Source organism: Sciurus carolinensis, chromosome 18 (genome assembly GCF_902686445.1).
Source record: "Sciurus carolinensis chromosome 18, mSciCar1.2, whole genome shotgun sequence".
Taxonomy (NCBI): domain Eukaryota; kingdom Metazoa; phylum Chordata; class Mammalia; order Rodentia; family Sciuridae; genus Sciurus; species Sciurus carolinensis.
This window is the reverse complement of record NC_062230.1, coordinates 34252266-34261935: the sequence shown is the minus strand read 5'-3', so window position 1 is coordinate 34261935 and position 9670 is coordinate 34252266. Positions and strand designations below refer to the sequence as shown.

General features: G+C 49.7%; 1 non-coding gene across 1 annotated transcript; it reads right to left on the bottom strand.

The window, feature by feature from the left end:
• Positions 1 to 9332: 9332 nt before the first annotated feature.
• Positions 9333 to 9405, bottom strand: Trnaa-agc (transfer RNA alanine (anticodon AGC)). The gene has a single exon. It is a non-coding gene; the product is annotated as a tRNA-Ala (tRNA).
• Positions 9406 to 9670: the final 265 nt, after the last annotated feature.

Below are 9670 nucleotides of genomic sequence, written 5' to 3'. Positions count from 1 at the left end.
TTCACTCTACTATCTTTCCTACCCCTGTGCCCCTTCCCCTCCCTGCACTCCCCCCTGCCTAATCTGAAGTAACTCTATTCTTCCCTGTCCCCCCACCTTATTGTGAATTAGCTTTCACATGTCAGAGAAAACATTTGGCCTTTTGTTCTTTGGGTTTAGCTTATTTCACTTAGCATGATATTCTCCAACTCCATCCACTTACCAGCAAATGCCATAATTTCATTCTTCTTTAAATCTGAGTAATATTCCATCGTGTGTGTGTGTGTGTGTGTGTGTGTGTGTGTGTGTGTGTGTATATATACACACACATACCACATTTTAAAAATCCATTCATCTGTTGAAGGACACCTAGGTTGGTTCCATATTTTAGCTATTGTGAGTTGAGTTGCTATAAACATTGATGTGGCTATGACATTGTAGTATGTTGATTTTAAGTCCTTTGGGTATAAACTGAGGAGTGGGATAGCTGGGTCAAATGGTTCTACTCCAAGTTTTCTGAGGAATCTCCACACTGCTTTCCATAATGGTTACACCATCTGCAGTCCTATCAGCAATGTATGAGTGGACCTTTTCCTTACATCCTTACCAACATTTATTGTTACTTGTATTCTTGATAATTGCCATTCTGGTGTGAGGCGAAATCTTAAAGTAGTTTTGATTTGATTTCTCTAATTGCTAGAGATGTTGAATGTTTTTTCATATACTTATTGATCAATTGTATATCTTCTTCTGTGAAGTATCTCTTCAGTTCCTTAGCTCATTAATTGATTGGGTTATTTGTGTTTTTGGTGTAAGTTTTTTGTGTTCTTTATGTATCCTAGAAATTAATGCTTTATCTGAGGTGCATGTGGTAAAGATTTTCTCCCAATCTACAGTTTCTCTCTTCACATTATTGATTGTCTCTTTTGTTGAGAAGAATTGTTTAGTTTGAATCCATCTCATTTATTGATTCTTGATTTAACTTTTTGTGCTTGAGGGGTCTTGTTAAGGAAGTCAGATCCTAGGCCAACATGGTGAAGAGTTGGGCCTATTTTTTTTCTTCTAGTAGGCACAGGGTCTTTGTTCTAGTGCCCAAGTCTTTGATCCAGTTTGATTTTTGTGCAGGGTAAGAGATAAAGGTTTAATTTCATTTTGTTACATGTAGCTTTCCATTTTCCCAGCACCATTTGTTGAATAGGTTATCTTTTCTCCAGTGAATGTTTTTGGCACCTTTGTCTAGTATGAGATAACTGTATCTTTGTGGGTTTGTCTCTGTGTCTTCTATCCTGTACCATTGGTCTACATGTCTAGTTTGGTGCCAGTACCATGCTGTTTTTATTACTATAGCTCTGTAGTGTAGTTTAAGATCTGGTATTGTGATGCCTCCTGCTTCACTCTTCTTGCTAAGGATTGATTTGGCTATTCTGGGTGTCCTATTTTTCCAAATGAGTTTCATGATTGCTTTTTCTATTTCTATGAAGAATTTCATTGGGATTTTAATATGAATTGCACTAAATCTGTATAACACTTTTGGAAGTATGGTCATTTTGACAATATTAGTTCTGCCTATCCAAGAGCATGGGAGATCTTTCCATCTTCTAAGGTCTGCTTCAATTTCTTTCTTTAGTGTTCTGTAGTTTTCATTGTAGAGATCTTTCACCTCTCTTATTAGATTGAGTCCCAAGTATTTTTTCTTTTTGAAGCTATGGTGAATGGGGTAGTTCTTTATTTCTCTTTCCATGGATTCATTACTAATGTAAAGGAATGCATTTGATTTATGGGTATTGATTTTATATCCTGCTACTTTGCTGAATTCATTTATGAGTTTTAGTCTCTGAGTTATTTTCAGTGTCATCGTGGTGTAAGAAAAGTTGTAGCCGGGTTATACCCAGGTTAATATAACTCATATTAAAGAAATCCTCTTAAAGTTTTGTGATAAGGGAGCCTAATTCCTGCAAGTGACAGAAAAACGCAATTCAAAGGGAATTTACTAAAGAACATTAAAATAATTTAATACCTACCATTTCACGAAGTATGGAATAAGCTGGGTGCTTTCTTTCTCTCTCCTCCTCCCTTTACATCCTCCCCGAACAGGATCTACCAGGTCCTGTGTTTTTGCTGGATGCAGAGCATGCAGTGACGAGAGGCAGATGTGGTCCCTGTCCCCGAGGAGATGATGGTGTGGCAAGGTAGCAAGTGTTGAACCACAATGACACTAGTAGTTATTATGTCATATTGCAATAAGGGCCAAGGTGTGATGAAAGTGTGTGTGAGTGTGCGTGTGTGAGTGTGTGTGTGCATAACTAACCTGGTACGTTTGGAAACTGCCCTGGAGGCTCTGGGGAACCGCCTGACCTGGGTGACCCTTCCCTTCCTTTCTGACCTCTACTTACCCTGAACTTCAGCATGGCTGACTCCCTCTGAATCCAGACACACCATCTATTTTTTTGGCTCTTTGAACTCTCCAATCTTTGGAGTGCTGGAGTCATTTATAGATTCCAAGACTTGCAAATGTTAAATGGAATTGAAGACCAATTGTCAGGCACAGAGTGGCTTTGCAAGGCTCACGGTTATTGCTGGTTACCAACTATGGTGATTAACAGGAACCTCAGCGAATGCGTGTGGCCTGCAGGAGCCCAGGGATGGGTCAGTGGTGGGGGGAATGTGCTCCAACCCAGGACGCCTGGGTCTCACCAGCCAATTCTGAGTTATGGGATCTTTCAGGTCTTATTTTCAGTTAAGTTATGGGATCTTTCAGTTAAGTTATGGGATCTTTCAGGTCTTATTTTCTTTTGGTCGCCACATGACAACGCTCGCAAGGAAGCAGCCCTACAAACAAATCGTGGTGTCCTGGGTTCCGTTTGTAGACTCGGATCATTTCCAGCCCTGCAGACACTCTTGCGGTCTGGCCGAACTCTTCAGCAGAAGGGTCACTTGTTCTCATGGTGGCCCCTGAGTTGGCGGCTTCCACCAGCTCAGCCAGCATCATCCCAGGAGGTGATTTGTAAAAGGAGCAGCAAAACCGCCTCTCGTGACCGGCATGTCTCACGCCTCTTGTTTGTCAAGCAAATTAATCTGATGTGTCATTGAAACCCGGCAGCCAGGCTGGCTTGTGTGGCTGAGGATGGGGAGACGCAGGGGAGTCCGCCCTCCCGGGGAGAGAGGAGCCTGGCCCGGCCTCTCGCACCCTAGATCTGCCCCATCTTCTGTGTGGTGATTGTGCAAGGGTGCTCTCGTCTCGTGACCTCTTAAATTTGGAAGGGTGGAATGATATTCACCCCTGAAGAAGGTCATAGCCGTCTTGACGTAAGAAACAGTCTCTGTGTCTCCCTTGCTGCTGGCACCAGGCCTGGGGTGCAGCGGGGAGGGGGGAGCTGGCCTGACACAGGTCAAAGAATCCTGGAGGGATGGTGCGGTGAACGCCAGGCACAGCGATATTTTACTTGGTCTATGTAGTGGGGTTGCAATTTTGTCTTTCTTTGTTCTTACTTAAAAAATGGAGGAAAGGTACCATGTCCTCGTAGCCATCAAACAAATAGGGCTGATTTCTCATAGTTTCACCACACTCCTGTTTCCAGAAACGGCGCTTCGACGTTTGTCAGTACTCAAACATGTGAGGTCTCTGCATAAAATATGAATTTCTGGATAGAAAAACAGAAGTCCGGCAAAAACTGGGCTTCCGTTCCCGTGTGGTAGCACCTACCTGGTACTGACCCAGCCACTCCCAGCTGATGGGGTAGGAACTCGCCACAGACCCCAACTATTCCCCTTTGCTTCTTTTTTTAAAAAATTATTATTTTAAAAATTTTATTTGTTCTAATTAAGTTGTACATGACAGTAGAATGCATTTGTGCATTTTGATAAATCATACATAAATGGAGTGTAATTTCTCATTTTTTCTGATTGTACATGTTGTACATTGGTCATGCTGGTGAATAGATAAGGAAAATGATATATATATATATATATATATATATACACACACACACATATATGATGGAATATTACTCAGCTTTAAAGAAGAATGAAATTCTGGCATTTGCTGATAAATGGATGGAGTTGGAGAATATCATGCTAAGACAAACCCAAAAAAACCAAAGACTGAATGTTTTCTCTGATATGCAGATGCTAATTCATAATAAGGGGCGGGGGGTGGTGGTAGGGAAGAGTAGAGTCACTTTAGATTAGGCAGAGGGGAGTGAAGGGAGGGGAAGGGACGTGGGGGAAGGAAGGATAGCAGAGTGAAACAGACATGATTACCTCATGTGCATGTGTGACTGCATGACCCATGTGATCCTGCAACATGTATAATCAGAAAAATGAGAATTCATACTCCATTTATGTATGATCTATCAAAATGTATAAATGCATTCTATTGTTTTGTAAACTAATTAGAGCAAATTAAAAATTCAAAAAAGAATGTCGTGAGCATAGTTCTAATGACAGGCTTGCGGTCCACAGTGCTAACGTGCCCCAGTCTGGTAAACCAGGGCCCTGGTTCTGAGTGGCTGGGCGTTTCCTCTTCTCCATGTTCTACGTTATGCACAAAGCTTGTGCCCTGGAGCACTTCCTTCTGATATTTTCTGAACGGGGCATCTCTGTTGTAAGGAGTTGGACCTCGTGAAGGTTGACGCACGTGCCAAGCTGCAGCGCGGTTCCGAATCTGTGGGTGGTACCTAGTCGTATGGCTGTCACGCCAGCTGGGACGGGAAGCAGGAGTGAAGGGCGTTGGCTTTGGGATGCTGGATGGGGATGTTGGGACCTTTCTTGAATAGGAAGGGTGGCCCGATTCTGAGATTTCTCGCAGGAGTGCATTTTATTTCTGCTTAATGATTTTCTGAAAAAAAAATTTCTTTTTTTGGTCAAATTCTTCCACTGCAGAGGTCTTAGCCAAAACGGGCACGTGTCTTTATTGCGCCCTGCCGTGCTTCCTCTTTCCCTCCTCCTCCGGCCCGTCCCTCCGTCCTCTTTCCTTCCGTACCTGCTTGCGGTGCTCACCGTGAACCCAGTGCCTGCGACAGACCAGAGGCTGCTGGACGAGGCTCCTCACCTCCTTCTTCCCTGGATCCTCACCACAACCGAGCCAGGACGTCCCGGCCAGGGGAGGAGAACCTTAGCATGGCTGCCCGGGGAGTGGGCACACACCCCTGGCAGGGGAGCCGCAGGCGGAACTGGACTCTCAGGGCGCCCGTGCCCCCCGTCGAGCTCTGGCAAGGTGGCTCTCTGGCCAGATGCCCGGGCCAGCCAAATGGGGGCTGCGGCGCTCCCTTGGCATCGTGGGTCTCAGCCCCCAGGGCTTTATGAGCATGTGTGACGTGGGTCCTGTCCGAGTGCCCTGGCGGGGGTCACTTACCACGTCCTTGCAAGACTTTATTTATTTGTTTTTTGGTTCCATGAAATCCGAAGCTTCCCACTCAAACGTGCATGGCAGCTTTTGGAAGTTCTCAGACTTCTTTGCATCCAGTGCCAAGAAGACCAAGAGAGGTAACGGCTTGGTCACCGTGATCTTAGGAATGTGGCAGGCCCTTTGATTGACACACGTCCTTCCCCAGAGTGGACTGTCGTGGGGACACGGGCAGAGTCCCCAGGGCAGGGGCACACAGCAGTTCATCATGGGTGAAGCAAGTGGACACACGCTTTTACTTCCCTCCCGGTGTCCCTCTTCCTTTTCTTCCCAGGAATACATGAAGTCAGTGGGACCGGGAAGGTCACAGTGTGCCTGATAAAAGTGGCTGAAGAGGCGCGTCCTGTGGTGTGAGCCCGAGAGCCACCTCGTCTTTCTGCGTGTGGGTTTCCTCCCTACTTAGAAGAAACAGGGACTCAGATCTGAAATGACTTTCCAGAGGGTACACAATGCATGTGACTTACATGGCGGAGGAGCTGATTCCCGTGTTGCTTACTGCTCTCGGCATTACTGGTGTTTCTTCTTCTGAGGCGCTTCTCTCTGCGCCATGCTCACAGCTCTCCCCTGCCCGCCCCCCACACTCTCTCCCGTCAGTGGGAGGTTCTCGGAATGGCTTCTTCCTGTCCAGGGACAATGAGACCGGGCCTCCCAGACGCACCCTTGGGCGCAGGAACGGGAGGTGGTGGGGATGTTTAGTCTATGAAGCTGGGAGCTGATCGTGCTGGGCCTGGAAGAAAGACCAGGGCGTTGGATAAAGACGATGGGGTGAGGTGACTGAGGATGACCAGGAGCTTTGCAGAGGAGGTGGCACTTGGCCAAGCTGTGACTCAGGGACACGAAGGAGCAAAGCCATGGACACTTGCTGCAGCGCGTCCCTGTGGATGTAACGGGAAGCACAAGGTGCCGAGGAGGGGGACGGGTGGGTGGGTTCCCGAGGCTCCAGGAGGCAGGTTGAGTGACCAGGTGCTGGGTGGGGCCAATCAGGGTCCTGTAGGACTGGTAGGGACTCAGTCCACGTGGAGGTGTGCCCTGGGACATCTTTATAAGCAGCAGGTTCCCTGCTGAATGGAGAGGAGGTGGGGAGCAGAGCGGAAGCCTGGAGCCAGGAAGGTTGGCTTGTGAGAGAGGGAGAGAGAGGGAGAGAGGGAAGGCGGGAGAGAGAGAGAGAGAGGGAGAGAGAGAGAGAGAAGGGAGGGAGAGAGAGGGAGAGAGAAGGGAGGGAGAGAGAGAGGAAGGGAGAGAGAGAGAGAAGGGAGGGAGAGAGAGGGAGAGAGAGGGAGGGAGGGAGAGAGGGAGAGGGAGGGAGGGAGAGAGGGAGGGAGAGAGAGAGGAAGGGAGAGAGGGAGAGAGAGAGAGAGAGGGAGAGAGAGAGAGAAGGGAGGGAGAGAGAGGGAGGGATGGAGGGAGGGAGAGAGAGAGGGAGGGAGAGAGAGAGGGAGAGGGAGAGAGAGAGGGAGGGAGAGAGGGAGAGGGAGGGAGGGATGGAGGGAGGGAGAGAGGGAGAGAGAGGGAGGGAGAGAGAGAGGGAGGCAGAGAGGGAAGGAGGGAGAGAGAGGGAGGGAGGGAGAGAGAGAGGGAGGGAGAGAGGGAGAGGGAGAGGGAGAGGGAGAGGGAGAGGGAGAGGAAGGGAGAGAGAGAGAGGGAGGGAGGAAGGGAGGGAGAGAGAGGAAGAGAGAGGGAGAGGGAGAGCGAGATAGAGGGAGAGATGGAGGGAGAGATGGAGGGAGAGATGGAGGGAGAGGGCTCCATGGAGGTTTCCCGTGGCTGCCGCACTAGTGCGGGGCGCGCAGGTGTTAGGCGCAGGTATGGAGAGACACGTGACCAGACGCAGAATCACATGGCAGGAGGTGGGAAGGGTTCAGCCAGGGCTGGGTCAGGGGAGGCAGATTTGCTATTCATGAATCCAGACAAACGAAGAGACCCATCCAGCCAAGGATGAGCCATGTCGCTTCCCTGTCTGGCGCCGGGCCAGTGCGGCCCAGCACCCTGGAGGAAGTTACCCAGCCTCCACGTTCACTGATTCCATTTCTGAAATAGCTCTAAAGCCTTTGCCTGCTCGTGGCAGGGATAATTAAAACTAACGAAGTGAATTTAGGGGTGTGCATCAGAGACTGAGCCGCGAGAGCCTGCGGTGACCACGGCAGTGCCAGGGCTCCTCGGAAGATGGTTGTCGAGCGACCCCTCCTCATTGGTATTCATGGAGATGAGGAGCCACTTTCCCGAGGCTGGTAAACACTGCAGACGCACTGTTCACAGGGTTCAGTTTGGAATTTAGAATTCTTCATTACACTTTAAGAGTTCTTGGGTTTTACCCACTGGTCACGAATGACTGAGCTTGGGACATTCTCTCCTATGTCCTTATTCTGCAAGCAGTGGATTTAAGAGATGGGAAATGAGAGACAGGAAGTCAAGAGGGGGAGAGAAAGAAAGCAATTCCTTTGTGTTTGAATGGTGCACATGTTTATTGAGCAGCTATTTTGTGCCAGGCCCTATTATGCACTCGATTGTGTTCAAGGTCCTGAAGGTCAATAACCCAAATGGACAAGGTCTCACTTTTCATGCCACCTACTGAACAGAACCAGGAAAACGATTGGGTGGTAAATGCTGTGCAAGTATAGAGATAGATGGGTCAGAGGTTGACTGGGGGGTCAAGGTTGAGCTCTGACCAGAGATCCAGTGACACAAGGAGGAAACAGACCCCTCAACGTCAACTCTGAGGCTAAGGGAGCAGTAAGTTCCAAGACCTGATGCAGCAGGAAGGCTGTGAGGCTGAGGTGAGTGGGGGTTTTGGAAGGGGAGGAATTAAGATTTTGTTACAAATACAGAGGGGCCATTAGGAGCCTTCTGGTTGGGGAGCAGATCTGCTTTGTTCTCAGAAGTTTTCTCTGATGTTGCATCAGGAATAATCTGTCGAGGAAGCAGGGAAACCTTCCAGGAAGTGCCAGCAGCTGCCAGGTCTAGACAGGAGGGTGGTTTGGCTCACCACGGTGGGTGAGGAGAGGGAGAGGTGCGAGCAGCCAGGTGGAAGGGTCAGGTACGCTGACGAGAACCAGAGGAACTGAGGTGCCTGCCCGGGGCACAGGAGCGTTCAGCAGGTTCCTCAGGGTTTGGACCGAGTGTCTAAAAGACGGTGGTGCCGTGTCCTAGGGTGGAGGGTGCTGGAGAAAGGGCGGGACGGAGGCGCGGCCTGGACGTCTGTGTCCAGGACTGGCTGTGGCGGGATCGAGACGTATGTGGGTCAGACATTGGAGTGGGGAGCTCAGTCAGAGGCGGGGCGCTACAGCTCCGTGGAGGTGAAGCGCAGGGAGAGGGAGAATTGGTGGAGGTGGACGGTCCTTCTGGTCTCCTCCTGTGGCACCTGGGACTCTTCTTGTCTTCACACTCTAGCACCCAGGGCAGAGGCTCAAAATGTGCCTCCACAGGTCCAAGATGTGCCTCCAAAGGTCCTGTCCCCATTGACCTCAGAACGCTTTATCTCCTTCCCACGCAGCTCCAGTCCAAAGCTGGCTGTGTCCGCAGGCAGACCCGGTTCAGATCTCAGGGCTGCCACATGCTGGGTGTAAGATTGTGGGCAAGGGACGCAGCCTCTCCGAACTTTAGTTTCCTCCTCTTTAGAGTGGGGATGGTAATAAGCCTGCCCTGTGGGGTCATGGAGAGCAGGCCTCTGTAGAGCATCGTGTGATACACATCATCACATTTGATCTCCAACACAGCTCTGAAGGCAGGCACAATGATTGCTCCCATTCTACAGGTGAGGAGATTGAGGCTGAGAGAGGGGACCCGACTGGTCCCAAACGCCCCCTCTGGAGGTTACGAGAGGCAGTGACTTCTCCAAGTGTACGTCACAATGAGTGCCCGAGTCAGTGCTGGCGTGGACTTGGCTCTTGGCTCCAGAGCCTGGACTTGGCTCCTTGTTGGCACAGTATGAAGTCTTTTTTTTTTTTTTTGGTGGTGGTGCTGGGGATGGAACCCAGGGCCTTGTGCATGCTAGGCAAGCACTCTACCAACTGAGCTACATCCCCAGCCCCCATTGTTGGCACAGTATGGACACAACCTAAGCGACCCCAGACCCACCGTGGCTGTGTCCCCGCTCTTGTTCTTGCCACCATGTCCCACCCTAAGATGACAATTGCCAGCTTGCTCCCACATCAGACTCACTCCCTCCTCAGGGCAGGGACAGTGACGTTCCCAAGATCATGTCCTCTTGCCAGCATGAAGCCTGGCTCCCAGCAGCCGTGCAGCTGGGGTGACTTGGATGGGGAACCCAAGGGCGGGGCCGCCAGCGGG